The 18483-nt window shown below is 36.7% G+C and overlaps 1 pseudogene; it reads right to left on the bottom strand.

The window, feature by feature from the left end:
* Nucleotides 1-2553: 2553 nt before the first annotated feature.
* On the bottom strand, nucleotides 2554-17724 carry LOC122137532 (annotated as a pseudogene).
* Nucleotides 17725-18483: the final 759 nt, after the last annotated feature.

The raw sequence follows: 18483 nt of genomic DNA, 5'->3' as shown, positions 1-18483 counted from the left end.
AGAATTATCTAACATTTATACAAATCTAAATCCTGTAATATCAGCTATTGTTGCAGATATAGATATTCATACATGTGAATAAGTATGGTTGCAGGTGCACAGTGAACATGCACTCTTTGACCTTTCAAGAATGAAAGATGGCAGCTCATAGAAGCAGCCGCTAAAGATATATCTATGTATACTGTATATAGATATCTAAGGTCTATGCAGCTGAAGTTAAACTTAGTGTTTCCTGTAAAGAACTTTCACATGATGAAAGTATGTTGCACATACTACTACTGGTAATAAGAATAGACAGGCTGACTCAACTACATGAAGGTGAGGGTGAGGGTGAAGCAGGCATCCAGAGCCAACTCTATTACAAATCGTTTCAGAATCATCCTATTTCTATCCCTTTTTGACAAAGGGACTATTTCTCCTAGAAGTAGAACTGACATAATCTGATTTTAGGTGCTTCTAACACATTTAAGGTTTTCCTCAATGACTGTTTTTTTTTATAGGCACAGTCATCTTGTGACATTTTTTTAGGATCTTTGATAACATCTTGAAAAGGCTAAACAGTTCATAAATACCCTCAGCAAAGCTGCTTTTCTCAAGGATCATTGTTTTAGCAGACAGAGTTCTCATTGTTTAGTTATTAACCTGACATTTGATCATAAGAAAGCCTCTACAATCTGTAGGACTATCGTTTTCACTGTAGTGGAAAACCAAAAGCAAGCATTTAAAGTCAATGTAATAAGTCTAATTAAAAATCACCTCCAAAAAAAGGTGTTAAAAATGACACTAGCCAAAAATATATCTATGTATATTTTTGGCTAGTGTCATTTTGCTGCTCTGGGTGTGTGTTCACTGCTGTGTGTGTGCACTTTGGATGGGTTAAATGCAGAGCACGAATTCTGAGTATGGGTCACCATACTTGGCTGTATGTCACGTCACTTTTAATTGTTAGTCATTATGGAACCACATACACACTGAATTGTGAGTAGTAGTTTATTTTAAAAAGTGGTTTTATTTAATATCTTTTTTGACATGTTACAGTATTCACATACAGTATAAAAGCCACTGAATGCCCTTTATGAATACAATTTACATGGAAAGTACCCGCTTTAAGTTCTCTTTGATGCCAGAATGACGACAAAATAATAAAAAAGACATTTTGCATAACAGTGAATAGTACATTTGTGTTGTTGTTGTTTTTTGTGTGTACACAAAACTCTGTGTAAAATATTTTGTCAAAAAAATTAAATGTTGTATTATTGCAAATAGAATGTATTTACAAAGTTTAATAAACTCAGGCGGACATTATTCAAAAACAGTCTGCCCTGAGAGAGAGTAAAATCCCTCAATTTGCTAAATTTTCTTTATTCTTTTTTAAATAAAAACACATACATATATGTACATTGTACTCCTCTACTCCATAATTTTGCTAACACATATACAATTTTTAAGTGTTTCATAAACAATCAGAGAGAAAATAATTGTTTTGACAGTTATTCTGATCATCATTCTAAGAACAGATATACACATTTTAGAAAGAAAGAAAGAATTCAGTTTGTTTCACTTACAAACTGTGCCAGGTTTACAGCGCACTGACTGAACCGTTTTGGGTTTTCACTGCCAGTGATGTACACTCTTTAATATAAAGGTGCTTCACGATTGCCATAGAAGAACCTTTTTATCTAAATGGGTTCCATAAAGGACCTTTCTGTTTCACAAGAGGTTCTTTGGCGAAAGACGGTTCTTCAGATATTATAAAAAGAGATGATTCTTTAAAAAAACCTTTGACTGAATGGTTCTTTGTGGAACCAAAAATAGTTCCTCTATGGCATTGCTGTTGAAGAATCTTTTAAAGCACCTTTATTTTTAAGAGTGTAGGTGTGTTTATTCACCACAAGATGAACCCAACAAAATGGGTTTATAAGGACCTCTGCTGGGCAAAACCCACCAAAATTACAATAAGAGGTATTCAAAGCAGACAGGTTTCAGTTCGTTTTGAAGTCACAACACAGCAAAAATAATCCTGCAGAGAAGATATACAAACATATACAAAGATAATCACGGAATATATTAGATTTTTAAGGACTAAAGCACCTGTGTCTCAGTTCTCTGGCCAGACATAAATGAATTTAAATAAACAATTAAAAATGAAAGACTGTAAAGGAACATATATTTCCTGAGAATTTGGATTATAGCTACATAAAATAATTATGTCATATATACAAACATATATTGCAGTGTCCACAGTGCTATAAGAACCAGGACAGTTATATCCAGTTATAAGAACCAGGACAAGCCCAGTTAAAACATCCCTTTCAAAGTACCAAACCTTCATTGTAGATGACTCAGGTTTTGATTCATAACCTGATACAGAAGTTAATCATAAGTCCATAACTTTTGTCTCAGCTTGTCCACTGAATTGTATTCAGGTGTACCTCAGGCTAAACAACTAGTTATCCTCATCTCAGAAATATGATGCTCACCAAACGTAATAAATTTTTGCCTGAAAGTGTATCTTCTTAGCTTTTTTTCAGAGTCAATATGGAAGAGTTGTAGTTTAAAAGTGGAAGAGGAAAACTACGTAGATAGACGTCTATTAGGCTGGAGTCTTGGGGTTAAACCTAGTCTCTGAGTTCAAGGCTGAGGTCCACTGAAAGTGGCAACAGGCAGACAAGCGAGAGCAGCAAGGTTGGCTGCAGAGACTGCGTCTGAGATGAGAACACCCTTCCTTTCGTCCAATCAGTCGAACTATCTGATTTATAACAAACTGATACCTCACATCTGCAAAGAGAAAAACAGTTTTGGGTTGTTCATGTCATTGTATAAATAATCAGCTGAGTGTTACATCCCATTAGTAATGCACTCAACAACTTTACCAGTCGTTGGCCACATAACTATTTTTATTACAAATATTTTTAATGTCTCTATGACAACTCTATGATGTAATTGACTATTTTTTCTTTGTGACAAACAGCACTGAGTCACTTTCAGTCTCGTTTCCATCTCACAGTAAAAGAAGATGAAATGACATGATTTTGTTCCTCTTTTTTGTTTTTTGTTTCGCTGGCTTAATGCAAGGAGCATTCCACATGTTAAAACACAAAATTAAGGATAAAACACTTTTCTGAAATACTCGGGGTTCACAAAGTCTGCATTTATTTAATTAAACAATATAGCAAAAACATATTCTTCAAATATAAAATAAACGTTTACTATTTAATATATTTTAAAAATGTAAATTAAAAATGGCAAAGCTGAAATTTTCAACAGCCTTCAGTGTCAATGATCCTTCAAAATCATTCTAATATGATTGGTGCTTTTTGAATCGAAGTTCAAAGGAAACAGCATTTGTTTAAAAGAGGTTTTTATAACAATGTGCTTTACAATGTTTTATCTGTCCCTTTTGATCAATGTAATGCATTCTCGCTTAATAAATATGCTACACATATGAAATAATGAATAAAATTAATATAATGAATAATAATTTATTTATTTATACTGCATAGCAGTGGTGAACAGAGTACACAAATGTATTAAGGTTAAAGTACACAAACTTAATGACATATTACTCAGTAGAAGTTTTCATTTAAAATTTGACTTGAGTAAAAGTACTTAGTTATAATTTAGCAATTGCATATGTTTCTTGTGGCTCATCTGGCACGACCTCGATGCTACCAATGCCAAGGTAATGGGCTCAATTCTCATGGAACCGGTGTAAAAACCTGCCTGACTTGTCTGTCTACCACTGCTGTGCAGGACATACATATACTACATATCATTTTTAGCCAAACATCAGCATAAAAAGGCCAACAAAACAAACTGTACCTGGCCACACTCTGTAAATTTTCTTCTCATCTTGGTCCAGACAAACTGCGAAGGTGGTGTTGCAAGTGCCACTAAACCTGAACCTTATCCACCTTTACCTGTGTGGTGGTCAGTTGCTGTAACACAAACAACAGTTTTCTAAGAAAAAATTTCATCAAAATACTGCAACTTGAATCACCAAAACAACTTTTAGATTCATAAACATTTAAGCTTAATCTATGCAATTATAGTAACATTGTTAATGTCTTTTAAAATAGGTCTTGCAATAGATATAAGCATATTTCCATAATATATTCATGATTTTTGCTATTCTTCATTTCAAATATCTGTTAAAACAATTTGTAAACAACAGTATATTTTTCTTTTCAAATGACAGCAAAACAAGATGAAGTACAGTCAGTGTGTGGTATAACTGAACCAAAGAGTAACCACTGACACTGTAAAAATGAAAGGAAGACAGACACCAAAAAACACCAAGGTGTAAAAACATTAGCCTTATCGTGTAAACTGGTACAGAAACAGATAATAAATCAAAAAAAAAAAACCAAATGTTTTCTCTTGGCAAAAAAAATGTTGTTTGTCGACTGCTACACACTTCTGCAGAAACCACATGAGAGTAACTGGAGGTGTTTTACGCTAAGTTAGTTTCAAGGCTGTTTTAAAACCACATCTCAGTTTTCTCCCATACTTCCTTCCTGCTCACCTGATTGTAGCCTTTCTTTGATTTAGAGTTTTGTCTCTTTAGCACTTCTGTCATTGTCAAATGAAGGCACTTCCATTTTCGAATCTAAAGAAAAAGAAAAGATTATAATATTTTGTAAATATCCCTTTGATCATTTTAGGACTGCACATTGAAATGGCTCTTTTGTGTTTGTGTTGTTTTTTTGAGCAAATATGTTTATGACGGTAAGCCTGTTAGCCCAATGTTGAGAAAGTTGATCATAATTTCAGTGCCACTGTGTTTTTTTTTTTTTGTGTGTGTATTTATTTTTATGCAATTTATTACATTCAAATGTAATACAATGTGTACAAATGTGTACAATTGACAGCCCTAATCAACATCTCATCATAGTTCTGTCTATAATGAGATCACAGTTATTTTCTACCTAGTTCCTCAAAATTTCTGCATGCTTTTAGCAGGTTTATAGAGGTGCAAGACTTCTCTGGCCCTTGTCTTCTGACTTCTGCCACTGATATTTATCTGTATGTAAACACAAAAAAGAGAGGGGACGTATGAGAATTGCATGCCTGCACTATTAAAAAATTCATCCTAAATACTGGATGATAGTTCGTCTTACTCGATTGTAAGTAATTTCAAGGTGATAAAGGAACAGCCTCACGATCTCCATCAATGCCAAATCTCTTACTTGCAGCACCTGTAAAATAAGAAACAGATTTGAATTTTTTTAGAAAAGTAGTGAGAGTCACCTTAACTGCTGCAAAACACAATACAGAACAGGATCTGAAATGTTCCTTCTGTTCCTTCTGCATTAAAAAAAATGATTTATAAACATTTTTTTGTAAGTCTGAATTTAAAGCTGCTTCAGTTCATCCAAAATAAATTCTGAGAAGTGAAAAACCTGCTACGAAAAAAAAAAAAAAAAACTGCAGCAAGCTGCACAAGGAAACATGTGAAAGAAAAACAGACACGCTAAAGGCTCTTTCGCACAACTTCTTTCATGACTTATGTCAGCAATTCAGTTATCACAGTACTTTGTCAAGTGCCGCTTTGACCTCCACATAAAAAACGCTGCAGACAGCATCAGGGAAGGGTGATTTTTCAGGGTTTACAGAGAAATTGGACATGCACACAGTAAACAGTAAAAACTTACATAAGAACATATTAAAAAAAGAAAATGATCCTGGTAATTGCTTTGATAGTTTTTCACAAGGGGGGAAAAAACTGATCTGACATGGCTGGTGTTTGTTCACACTCACCCATGGCCTTGATGGCTCTTGTACCAGCTGTGTGTCCGAGCTCCAGAGAGTGAATAAACACTTCAGTCCGTCTCTCTCCTCCAGCTAGTGTCAACTACAACCAAGAGTAAGATGAAAAACTTTTGAGAAACCACTGGATTACTTCATGGCAATATAAGATGCAAGACAAGTTATAAAACGGTGCAGAAATGATGAATGAAATACTGTAGTGTCATTAGTTAACACCAAGTAGATTTCACAGAGCACTAAAATAACTTACACTATTATATTTGTAGGAATATAGCCTGTCTTAAACATTTTTTGCAGTTTAAACTAACAAATTTGAATGAAAACACACAAAATCCATAGCACATTGAAGAAAGGTGCCCTGCATATTGCCTGACACGCTATAAGACATAATAGATTCATAACTCCAAAGTCTATGTAACTTTTAAGGTACAGTTTTAAAGTCTATGACCGAAACTGCTACAGATTGTGGAAATAGCATGTGTTTTTGATTCACCTCTGCTTGATAGAGCTGAATGAGGGCAGGCCGGGCGGCATGACGGCAGTAATAGAGCACCAGGTCAGCAAATATCGGTAAACGCTCCTCACCAGCACCCTCAGACAAGTCTGAATCAATTTTGGATGTTTGCTGTTATGGACAGAAACATTTGGTGTGAACATATTTTTCATCAGTAATTTGATAAGGAAATGTGTTTTTTTGCTGGCCATGGTGATAATCAAAACAATTCAAAACACACTTTCACCCACTTAAGTTCCTCATATGAGTGGTTTTATGGGATGTGGTTTTTTGTGTGCGTACATGAAGTGTCAAAAGCATGCCATATAACAAAAGATTTACAGTTGTTCTTACTGATTATTTAGATATGTATGCACTCTCTGTTCATGTGAATGAGTCTGTGTGGATGTGAAAGTATCACCTGGCACACCACATTAACAGGAAGCTCCAGCAGGCTCAGAGTGTTCCGCTCATACCAGGGATCCAGCATTCCCAGAAGATTGGCTATGTCATTAGTGCTGTCCTCCGTCCCATTCATACTGAGATCCTGCTGACAAATTAATACCCCTTTTCTGTTTCAAAATCTTACATAAGAATGTATGGACTAACAATCAGTGAATCAGTGAATCAGTGAAATCTGTGCTTTGACTTCAAAGTGTGTGCAAGCAATGAAGGACTTTTATTATTATTTGTTTATTTGGGACCTAAAGTTAGCTCAGACCAGAGCGAAAATCCCACATGCATATGGCTGCTGAAATCTTAGATCGTTTTAATTTAACAATTTTTTATTTATTTTTTTGGACTAGTTGCTTCCCAGCCTAGTAAAGTTAGTATTTAGCTTATGACCAGCTGTGAAAAAAATGCCCAAAACTCCACTAGAACCACCAAAAGAGACCAATCTATCCAGCTTAGCCAGGCGGGATAAATTGGATTAGCCATCAGAGATGTAGGTTGAAATCCAATTAAACAATGCGGCCAGTACACACTAATGGTTTTGTGAGTGATAACCCCACCTTTAAATGTGGGAGTGAATTGTGATTATAAGTATGAAAGGGATACAGGAACCACATGTGAAAACTGTAATGATTGACATAGTTATAACTACAGAAATGGTTTGTGGCTCTAAGCAAGTACAATTGAGCTTTGTAAAACTTAACGCGTTTCAGCAAAGGCAGAGCAGAAAGGAGCAACAATAATGTACGGTATGTGGAAAATAAAATACCCTTAAACCATGCAAACACATTGCATTACACCAAATACCCCAAATAATGTTATTTTTAGCATTGTAATATGATCCCTTTAAGAATGAGTCAGACCACATTGTTGTTCAGTTGTTCAGTCCAGTTTGGTACAAACTTTTCACATTTAAACTTTCACATATCGATTGTCACTATGTAATTTTTTTTCGTAAATTTATTTGGTTGATGCTGAACTTTAAGTATAATTGTACAGATGGGAATTGGCCCTTTAGAGAAGTGGAGCTTTGCGGAGCAGTTGTTTTTTAGATTTTTAGTCATTTAGATTTTTGTAGACAGTGATTCAGTCCTAAAGCTCAGATTTGAAAAATAAATGATGAATAAAACTTAACAGCCCAAAGTATACTCCAGTTTTGATACTAAAAACTAAGCATGTGTACAGCCGAAGGCGTAATCTAAGTATACCCCATTCTCGCGCCCAAACACAAGTAGGCAACACTTGCATGCTAGAAAGTGTCAACTTTGTCCATAGTCTGCGCTATTTCTCTGCAACAGTTACAAATGAGAAAAAAAAATTGACTTCGTAAACTAGAAGTTCTCTAGAAAATGTCTTTTAAACGAGAGTTGTGGATATTGCTTAACCACATCTTCCACCAATTTACACATTTATGGTGTTGCCACCTGGTGGACTAATATAGTGTATAGATGATGTGCAGTTAGAAAAATTTAGCTATGTGTGTATTTTGCTGGGTAACGACATGTACATCACACGCACTATACACATACCTTAGCATACTCTCAAAAACTGAAGTATACTTCAGGCTCAAAGGAATGATTTCACTTACAGTGCTAGAGATGGCTGGTTTCAGTGGACTCACTGACAGCTGCCAGAGAAGAACCAGCAGTTTCCTCATTGAGAAGTTGGTTGGAGTTGTATCTCTCCTCACAGGCACAAAGAAAAACTTCATCCTGTAAGCTTTGGTTCAGGTTGTGGACAGTCTCTTTCTCTTTTTTTTCTCAGGCTGCCATAAGCACGGGCGAGTCTCCCTGCCACATGATCTGCCCCAAACACCACCACTCTGAGCATTGTGGGCCCTGGTGGCCCGTCCATATCATCGGTACTCAGAATGGGTCTTCTCCTATAGCAAACATACTGCAGCTGTGACATGGGAGGCACCGGGAACCCTAACTCAGAGCTCCGTAGTTTGCACTTGCTGTGGCAGAGAATTGGATCTCTTAGAGCGGACAGCGATCACTAATTCTTTAGCCTCGGGCTACCCAGGCTTTTAGCTCGACACAGAGAGTTGCTGTGAGGTTTGAAGAGCCGTGAGAGGCGCTTGGAAAGGTCGTGCGCCAGTTTTGGACTTAGGCACAGACGCTGTGCTCAGACAGTCCTCTTCTGCGTCCTCACAGAAATCACTGTCAGTTTGCCTGAAGCTTGAGATGAGGATGAGAGTGTGTGGAGAGGGGGGAGAGCATTCGGAGGAAGTGACTGAGAGAGTGGAGAACATGGAGTCTTTGGAGGCCGTGGGATAGGGAGAGAGGAGACAGTAGAGAAGGTTGAGGCCCTATAGTTAGTGCAACCGTTTGATACAAAACCTTCCTCCAAGTCCTCATATTTCATTATCTTCCACATCCACATTGTCAACATCATCCTCCTCCTCCATGGCCTCAGATGTTTGAGATTAAGGTCATTCAGACTTCAAGTCTAGAAGGTCGTTTTAGAACATCTAGCAAAAAAAACAGACGGAAAATCATGACTCAGAGGGTATTATTAGCTGCGGTATTAACTCATGAAACCCCCTAATGGTATTTTAAACTAAATCAGAGTGACTGGAAATCAATCTTTGAATGTTTATAATTCCAAAACAGCCAAACAAATGTTTGAATTAGCCCATGGCAGAAAAAATGGGACTGGCTTGGATTCAGTGTCCTACCAAAAATTATTCCTTGTCCCCAATGGAAGGTGTAGCACTTGGCTGCTGGAAGGCCGAGCGTCTGAAGAAACCCTAGTGACACAAACACAACAAAGTCTTTCTCATTAATCACTAGCCCACTCCAAAAACCCAACACACCGCACTGTTTCCCTAAGCGGAAAAAATCGTGCCATCAGCTTTACTTGCTCATGTGGCCATCCATCTTGGTTACGTTTCTAGAGTTGGTGCCAGGTCATATGTACTACTGCTGCCCAGACAAATAGTGTAGTATGTCACCAAGCAACAACCATGAAACCTTATAGGATGCAGACCACCAATTCAGATGGCCAAAAGTATGTGGACACCCAAATATTTCAAAGTCATTGGCTTCAATCGGGAGTTTGCTGCTATAATCGGCGTGTCACCACTTTCTGGGAAATGTGGCTTGTGGATTTGATCCCATTCAAATCAACAGAATATAAGTGAGGTCAGGTGATGGGTGATGGAGCCTGGTTTATACTGAGGTTCCAATTCATCTCAAAGGTGGTCATTGGACTTGGGTATTGTGCAGGCCAGGCAAGTTCTTCCCCATCAGACTCGGTAAAATTGTTTCAATATGGACTTTGCTTAGTGAACAGGCCCAATTCTACTAAAATGTTTGTTGAAATGCCGGGCTGCATTAGCCCACATGCTTTAAATAAAAGTGTCCACAGACTTCAGTCATATAGTCTATAATACTGCACATTACATGTACACTATGTAGTAACATATCACTTTTCATATTATTGATTGCTTGTGAACAGTAATTGATGGAATAGTAGTAATTCAATTTACTATAAGACTGACATTGATTGACTAATAATGCCTTAATTAATGCATTTTAGCTCAACATGTTTGGTTCCACAAACTTTTGACAGTGGTTCACAAACTTTTTTTTAGACAACATTTGGAAAAGCCCTACTAATCTGATATGTACCTCTGTTACTCCTGTTGTAACAAAATATAGACAAAGTCAAACTAAAGTCAAACTTATAATGCCCAGTTTAATCTTATACAGCCACTTTTTTAAGCATTTGATTTAAGATTATGATCCCTGGAGCACCAAGGAATTTTGCTAATGTGCCCTTAGTGGGCCCTATAACCTTGGTTGATGAAAGTGATAATGGAATCCTTAAAAAATCGTTAATTTTTCATAATACTTTTTTTATTATTATACTTGGTATTAGGATTGGAGACAAGCTTGCTAACAATTCTAAGCATGATTTCGCTGCCCTTTTGGGTTTGTGAAGTGGGCTATAAGTAGGAAAGTGAGACCTTGTACCATCTGAAGTCTTTGCCATTGGAGGTGGTATGGCCAGTTTTTTCTCGCAGCGCCTCCAGACCACCCCCTCACATGTTCTTGAGCTTTAGCTATATCCGTCCTATGGCCGCTGCCAGACTCTAGAAAGGTAGAATCTCATGAGGACAGGATCTGTGCCAACTCACAAATCACTCAGGCCCTAAAAAAGGAACCAAACTTAGTCCTGTACTGTAACCTTTTTGGTTGTTGCAAGTCACTCAGATGTCAGAATTCAATGATCTTTAGCTGTGTTTCCAATGAAGTTAGCCTTGATTTTACTTCCAAGTAATCTCACAAATTATAATACAATTTTACCATATGCAAAAGAAAAACTATTGTAACAAGCTCTCTTCATTACACACAGTCAATCCATTTATTGCGTCCCAATTAGTCACCAACCAGCCCAAATATGAGTAATTTATTCACCCCCCCTCCCACAAAGCAGATGAACAGGCTTACGGAGAACCACACACCTGGTGATAGACCACACATTCTAACATACTCTGTCACAAGTGTGGACCGCAAGTATTTTTCAACTCTGCATCAACGTAAGTTGGAGCACATTAAAACATGAAAACATTATATCGTGGGCAGTGTAAACCGTGTGGGTGTACACTGACCTAGAGGCAACTGCTGATGGTCTGTAGTGGGTATTTAGTTCCGAGCAATGCCTGGGAGCTGTGTTTACTGAGTGTAAGGCTGCTCTCTCCTCTGCGAGACCTCTGCTCCACTGAGCTGCTCAGGCCACAGAACAGGAACTCAGCAGGCACTTCAGCCGGGTTCATCCAGGGACCACAGTACGGCACCAGAGAACAACATCCGAACAATGTCACTGTAGTGTAGCCGAAAACAGATAAAAAACACATCGATTTTTTGTTTCCACCCCAACCCCCAGGAACAAAAAAAGGAAGCAAGTTGCATTGTAGTTTTCTAGTAGTACTATGCCCCCCCCCCTATTTATTGTATATGCGCACTTATTCAAATACTATTCAAGATTTATGGGGTAGATGTTTCTCCCAGGGACAGATTGCAGGGAGGGCTTGCTAACTTGAAATGGCCATGATAAAAAACAATAGTACGGTGGTAATACCATGGTATGATTACACCAGGGTTCCCACACTCCAGTCCTGTAGGGCCAGGGTCCCCAGGTCGACTTATTTTGCAAGTTCACTTTGCCAAGCCATATTGATTTAAAATACATTGGAACTAAATCATGATCCCTAAAAGAGCCATTTTTAATCACTTTACTCTATTTCTGACTATATGTGACCCATGTCCCCACAAAAACCAGTTATACGTGCCCGTTTAGGATACTTGTAGCAATAGTCAAAAAATACATTGTATGGGTCCAAAGCGTTGATTTTTTCTTTTATACAAAAATCATTAGGATAGTCATTTTGAATTCCTTAAATAAAGTTTTTTTTTTTTCTTTTGCGCACACAAAAGTATTCTTGAGTTAGGTTTCGTAAAATTACCGGTCTGAATCCCCTGCTGTCACGTGGATTATTTTACTGATCTCCTTGCTACGTTATGGCATGACGTTGGTATAACGACCGTGCTGGTGTAGGGGAGGGTCTGAGAGCTCTCGGAATGCATCAAAAATATCTTAATTTGTGTTCAGAAGATGAACGGAGGTCTTTATTGGGTTTGGAAAAGACAGGAGGGTGAGTAATCAATGACAGAATTTTCTTTGTACTGGTTTTGTGGTCCAGGGTCACATATTTTTAATATATTATTAAAGATATTTATACTTTCATTCACCAGGGAAATGGGAGGGCCGGGATAGGCAAAGCTGAATTTAGAATCAAGCCAGTTTGAGCGTCCCCAGCACGGTTCCTTCAGAATCATTCTAGTTAGTTGGTACTCAGGCCAAACATCTCTTATTATTTTCTATGATTGGTTCAGAATTAATGGATCTTGGGACCAATTGGGTAAAATGAACAATTTTTTTTTTTTTTCCTATAACAAACATGAAAATTTGTACTTAAACACTGGGCTAAATTATGTCTTATTATGATTATTTGTCATACAAATTCACACAGATAAGCATCCTCTTATAATAAGACAAATTCTGAATATCCAAGAACTGAATACAGGAAAGCGAGAGGTGAAGACCGGCAACCACAAAGGGGGACGCATAACTGAACCCAAACAGGATTTCCTCCTGCTGCTGCAGAAACACAACCACATGATCTTAGAACGCTGACTGGAGGTGGCAAGTCCTACGGGTGGCAATCTCCTTGTGCCTATACCAGCCTGTGGTTACGCAAATCCCTTGATGCGAATGCACACTAAGAACATTTTTCGTGCAGGATTTTCAACTTATGTAACACAAAAAAGTTCTTAGTGAATGCCATGGCGTTAGAGTGTTAAGTGAAGTAAACATCTTTAAGGTAGATAAACAAGTTGTAGCCACTTATTTGTAAAAACAGTTGAAATGCCTTCTTGAAATCCTTGAAAATATTTATATCAACTGCACTTTTCTTTATAATAGTATGAATAAGTAGATCGCGCACTAAGGTATTAACAAACTGGTCTTTTAATAAGGTGTTAAGTTGAATGATGGTGACTGATCACAGTTTATCTTGTGTTTATGCCCCCCCCTGTGAATGTGCTACCGGGAGCTGTCGCAGCTCTTGATGTGTAAAGTGGAGGAGCAGGTTACGACACACACTACAGTAGGGTTCCAGGCATGTGCATTAGAAAGCCATGAAAACAAACCCCTCACAAGCTTCTGTCAGAACTCTCCATCAGATGGGACAAAGAGGCATCTACAAAGAGGGAAAACAGGCACATATGCAGTTTCTTTACTATCGCTTCTAGGTATATGAGATTGGCGCTTAAACTGAGAAGCTTAAAGCAATTTTGTGGTGGGGTCAGAAACGTCTACTAGTAAAAAAGCTTTTCATTTTTCTAACTTTAATATTAAATACGCTTTACAAAATTTAAATGGCATATCTGAAAATGTACAAGAACTTCTGATTTTATAATATCATTTACTGTTCTAAAACAAAGCTTAAGTGTAAATATTTGTTCTTCATTTTATAGAAGGTTTTCTTGTTTTATATTTTTTTAAAACCTCTAAGCTCTTGTTTATTTGCCAGCGTTCCAATTAAATAACAGAACCCTGCACGGATGGAAAACTTCTTCACACGTTTGTACACTTAGACACTGATTAATTTTCACAATTTTATTTTAATCAGATACTATCTCATTACATAGCAGTGCAATTGATGAAAGATTTAGCCATATTACGGCTTTATCTAGGCTCTTTTTAGGAACGTTTTCTTTCGTTAGTGATATCAGGATAGTTGTATCAACATTATTATTTTTTGCCATATATACTCTCCTGAAAACAGTCAAAAATTAACCCACATTTATAAAAACCATCAATTTTTCATTAATGTTTGTTATTCTAAGCCACGGTCATGTTATGTTATTATGGGCGTGGTTTATACATTTTTTACATACAATTATTAGATCGAGACAAAAAATGAGGGAGTTATGTCATCCCATTGGATCTTTTCTAGATCTCTCTATTGTGCATGAACTATTTGTGTGACAACCTGTAACCTGACGCAAGCACGTTAATATTTGCTAACAGGTGCACCATCAACATGGCTCAAATTCCGTGGTCTCTGTCTTCAACATTGTGTCTTTTGTCTTGCAGAGACTAATTACAAAAAACCCACAAAGAAGTAAAAATTAGACTAACATAATTCTTATTTTGTGATGAGCAAGGCGGTGGGAAATTTGAGAAGAATTGCAGAACACTTTCGTCACATAACCAGGCCAACCTTTACGGCAGGATGTGGACTCAAAACTGGAGCCAAGGGGGCCACAAAGTCATAATGACAACTCCTTCCTGAACCTAAAAGAGCAGAGAAAGGATATACAGCATATATCACAGTACAGACAAACTTACATTGGTGTGCTTGATCACACACACACACACACACACACACACACCACACACACACACACACACACCACACACACACCCACCACACCGACACACACACACACCACCACACACACACACACACACACACACACACACACATATATTGTGGGGTATAGTTGTGGGAAAAGACCGGGACTAACGGTTAGAGTGTTGGGACTGTGCCATCCAATGGTTGTGAGTTTAGAGTCTTGGGGCTGGCAGGATTTGTAGGTGGGTTGGAGTGGATGTACAGTGCTCTCTCTCACCTTCAATTACCTTTTTTTTTTTTTTTTAAACAGACTGGAGGTGCCCTATATATAGCACACACACAACACACACACCCACACACACACCCACAGCACACACATCACATTATACATACTAACATATAATATAACTAGTACAGACCTACAGTTATTGGGAAACACGACTCTATTTTTAATGGTTTTTGAAAGAAGTGTGTTTTGCTCTTAAAGCCTCATGTTATTTGATCAAAAATACAGAAAAACACAGTAATATTGTGAAATATTCATTCTACAACTTAAACTAATAGTTTTCTATTTTGACATATACCTTTTAAAAAATAATTTATTCCTGTGATGCAACAGCGGGCCCATTTTTTCCAGCCCGCCCATACATACGCCAGCCTTCAGTGTCACCATGTACATCACAGTTATCACATGACATTTAGAAACTCATTACTAATAAAACAAAACGTCTGATTTATTATGAGTGTTGGACCACACGTTCTTGCTGTCCCCTAATATCTGAGCGTATGAACGCACATAAAAGGTTTTTAAAAAAAAACACTGCATTTATTAAAACAAAAAAAAAAAATTTACCGACATAATATTCTAATGATATATTTTCTTTACTATCAACTTTTATCAATTGAACAACATCCGTTGCTGAATAAAGTATTGAACTTTATTTAAAAAAGAAAGAAAGACCAACTACCTTAATGACCCCAAATATGTTCCACCAGCTAGTGATAATTTAAAGTTATTACTCAAATCGCCATATTATTGTAAACAAATCTTGCTTTTTTTTGTTTACTGTTCTACTTCCCATCAAAGTCTTCCTCACCAAAAGTATCACATGTTCGGAAAAAAAGTATTAAGACATGCAGCCCTGTTTTCTAAACTTTGATAATGAATCATCATATTAGAATGATTTAGAATTGATGATAATGATCCCTAAACATTCAGTTTTTTGCATCAGCAGAAATAAATGATAATTTCGAAAGTCGAATAAATTGTACACAACACAATTATTTTAAATTGTAATACTATATCACATCATTACATTTTTGTCTGGATTTTTTGATCAAATAAATTGGCCCTATTTAGCTTGATGAGGCAGAAGAAAACTTCTTTCAAAAACACTTAAACATATGGTAATGTTTCCAACTTTTCTGGTCTGTACTGTCCTATATATAAGATCTCTATATACTAGATATCAGTCGATATATATATGTATACCACACTGATCCTTATCCTCTATGATATGTACTATATATATTGTATTTATTTCTTATCTTCGAGTTTTGCATATATATTAATCTGATTATGTGATATATCTCATCCCATAATATACTATGCTTATAGATACCTGCTTATTATAGTTATATTTTGACTATTATCTATCTATATATCTTAGACACTGTCGAGATATATATTACTATACATTATATTCATATATAAATATTATCTACAATTTATATTATTTAGATCGTGAAGTGAATGTGAAAGTTACCAATACCGCCAAGTATATATAATAACATGTTTGCTGAACTTAATTTAATTTATGCCAACAACAGAAAAGATCTTCGGCATGGCTCAATTCACTATATATTTCTATATATATCCTATAATATATATATATATAATATATCGATATATAAATACTCTATATATATATATATATATATTATATATATAGAGATATCTATACCTATACACACACATGTATATATATATATGATCATATGATCTATATATAGGTATCTATATTATATCTATTATATCTAGCTTATATAGTGAAGTGAAGTGAAAGTTTACATATCGCAACATATATATAAATAAATGGTTGCTGAACTTATATTTAATGTCTATGAACACCAGAAAATATCTTAGCATGGATCAGATTCAATCTTAATCTGTCATAGCCTGCAAAGCCCACAATGGGGGCACATGAAGGTTAGCTCAACACAGAGCGATAGTGATCAGAAACGTGAACGAAAGTATCACTTCTCCTACTAACGGTGGTAGTATTTCTGTTTTGATAGGGGTGCGTCTTCATGCATACATACCTCTCTCGGGCTTTTTCTGAGAATTTGCTGCAGCTAAAATGTCTTGAACCATTTGTCCTGTGTCACTCTTACACCAGCATCTTTCTAGAACTCCAGCTGTTTCAGACAACCAGCCAGCTGCACATAACCGTGCATAAATATACACGACTCCATGAAACAACCCTAATTTTCCGAATTACTGGGCCAAATGTGTCGTGCTTTGTACCTCAAATGAACATGATAGCTAGTAAACAATGTCCCCCCACAGTATGCATGAAAACCACTGCACAACCCCAATAACACCAATGAGTCAAGTACACATATAAGTGGCAAGACTTAATCGAACACACAACAGACATGATAGGGCAGGGTAATGACACAATAGTCTGAGTTTTACCCTAAAATCCCTGCTGTGTAGATGTCAAAGGGTTTCCTGCTCCAAACTGTAATGTGCAGTCCTGTTTTGGGTTAGAATTCTGAGAAACGAACACACTGTGGTGTACAATTTAAGACGCAGCAGCGTTGACAGATCATATTGGTTATTGTGTGCAGAAACTGTTGTGTAACCTCAAAAAACTAGTATATTGGAAAGCTAGCTGCAGCTTTCTACTACAAGATCTGCAGTAGTCGATGACGGCTTTACTCGAAGGACATCTTAACTTTCCGCCCCAAAATGAAGGTGTCAAATAATAAATTGTCCTTCAGAACACTCTCTGGAAACAACACATTCTCTCTGGAATTGACTCAACAAGTTGACACTCTTTACCACAAACGACATTATGGCTGTTCATCAGTGCTGTGGATCTTGTTTTTGTCAGTTCCTCTGGTTCCTAAAACAACAAACCAAATCGAATATACAAATAATATAAAGATTTCTATATAGCGACCTCTTCCATAGTTAAATCCAATAAGGCTGACTAATCACAACGGCGTCCTTAGATAATTAGTGGATCTGTAGTAATCTCTCCTATAAAGCTACAGCATCATGTTGTCTTTGGAGCAAATTAAAAATTTGAAACGGCTTTTTTATTGACTGCCGCTTGGCATCTCTACAATGAAATGCAGATGTGGGTGGGTTGTTCTGCGTGTAGATATATGCACCCAATGAGCTGGAATTTACACCCACCCAGTCACCACAAATGATGTGGGCCCAATGAAAAATTTATGGTATCACTGTTAACAATAAAAAAAAAATACAAATTAAATCCTAGTTTAAAACATGCCAGATAGTGTGTGTCTATACTGTTTGTATTCCAGTTGGTTTCATACGGTTTTGAAAAAAACTTTCAAGAAAAGTGTTTTAACTTTGACTTTAAAAGCCTATGGTTTTAACATCAAGGTAAAATCACCAAAAAAAGGCAGTGTATATGATATTTTAAGATACTTTTTCAACAGGTCCATGAGGGTCTGCATGGATCCGCTTTTAAAAATATTTCCTGTGCGTGGGTTATTTTCTGCATGCTGGTTGCAACGTCATGACTTTGTTGATTGCACAATCTATTTTAATTATCTTAGCCTAATGTCTTTTTTTCTTCCA

This window comes from Cyprinus carpio, chromosome B6, assembly GCF_018340385.1.
Source record: "Cyprinus carpio isolate SPL01 chromosome B6, ASM1834038v1, whole genome shotgun sequence".
Lineage (NCBI taxonomy): Eukaryota > Metazoa > Chordata > Actinopteri > Cypriniformes > Cyprinidae > Cyprinus > Cyprinus carpio.
This window is presented reverse-complemented; position numbering and strand designations above follow the sequence as displayed.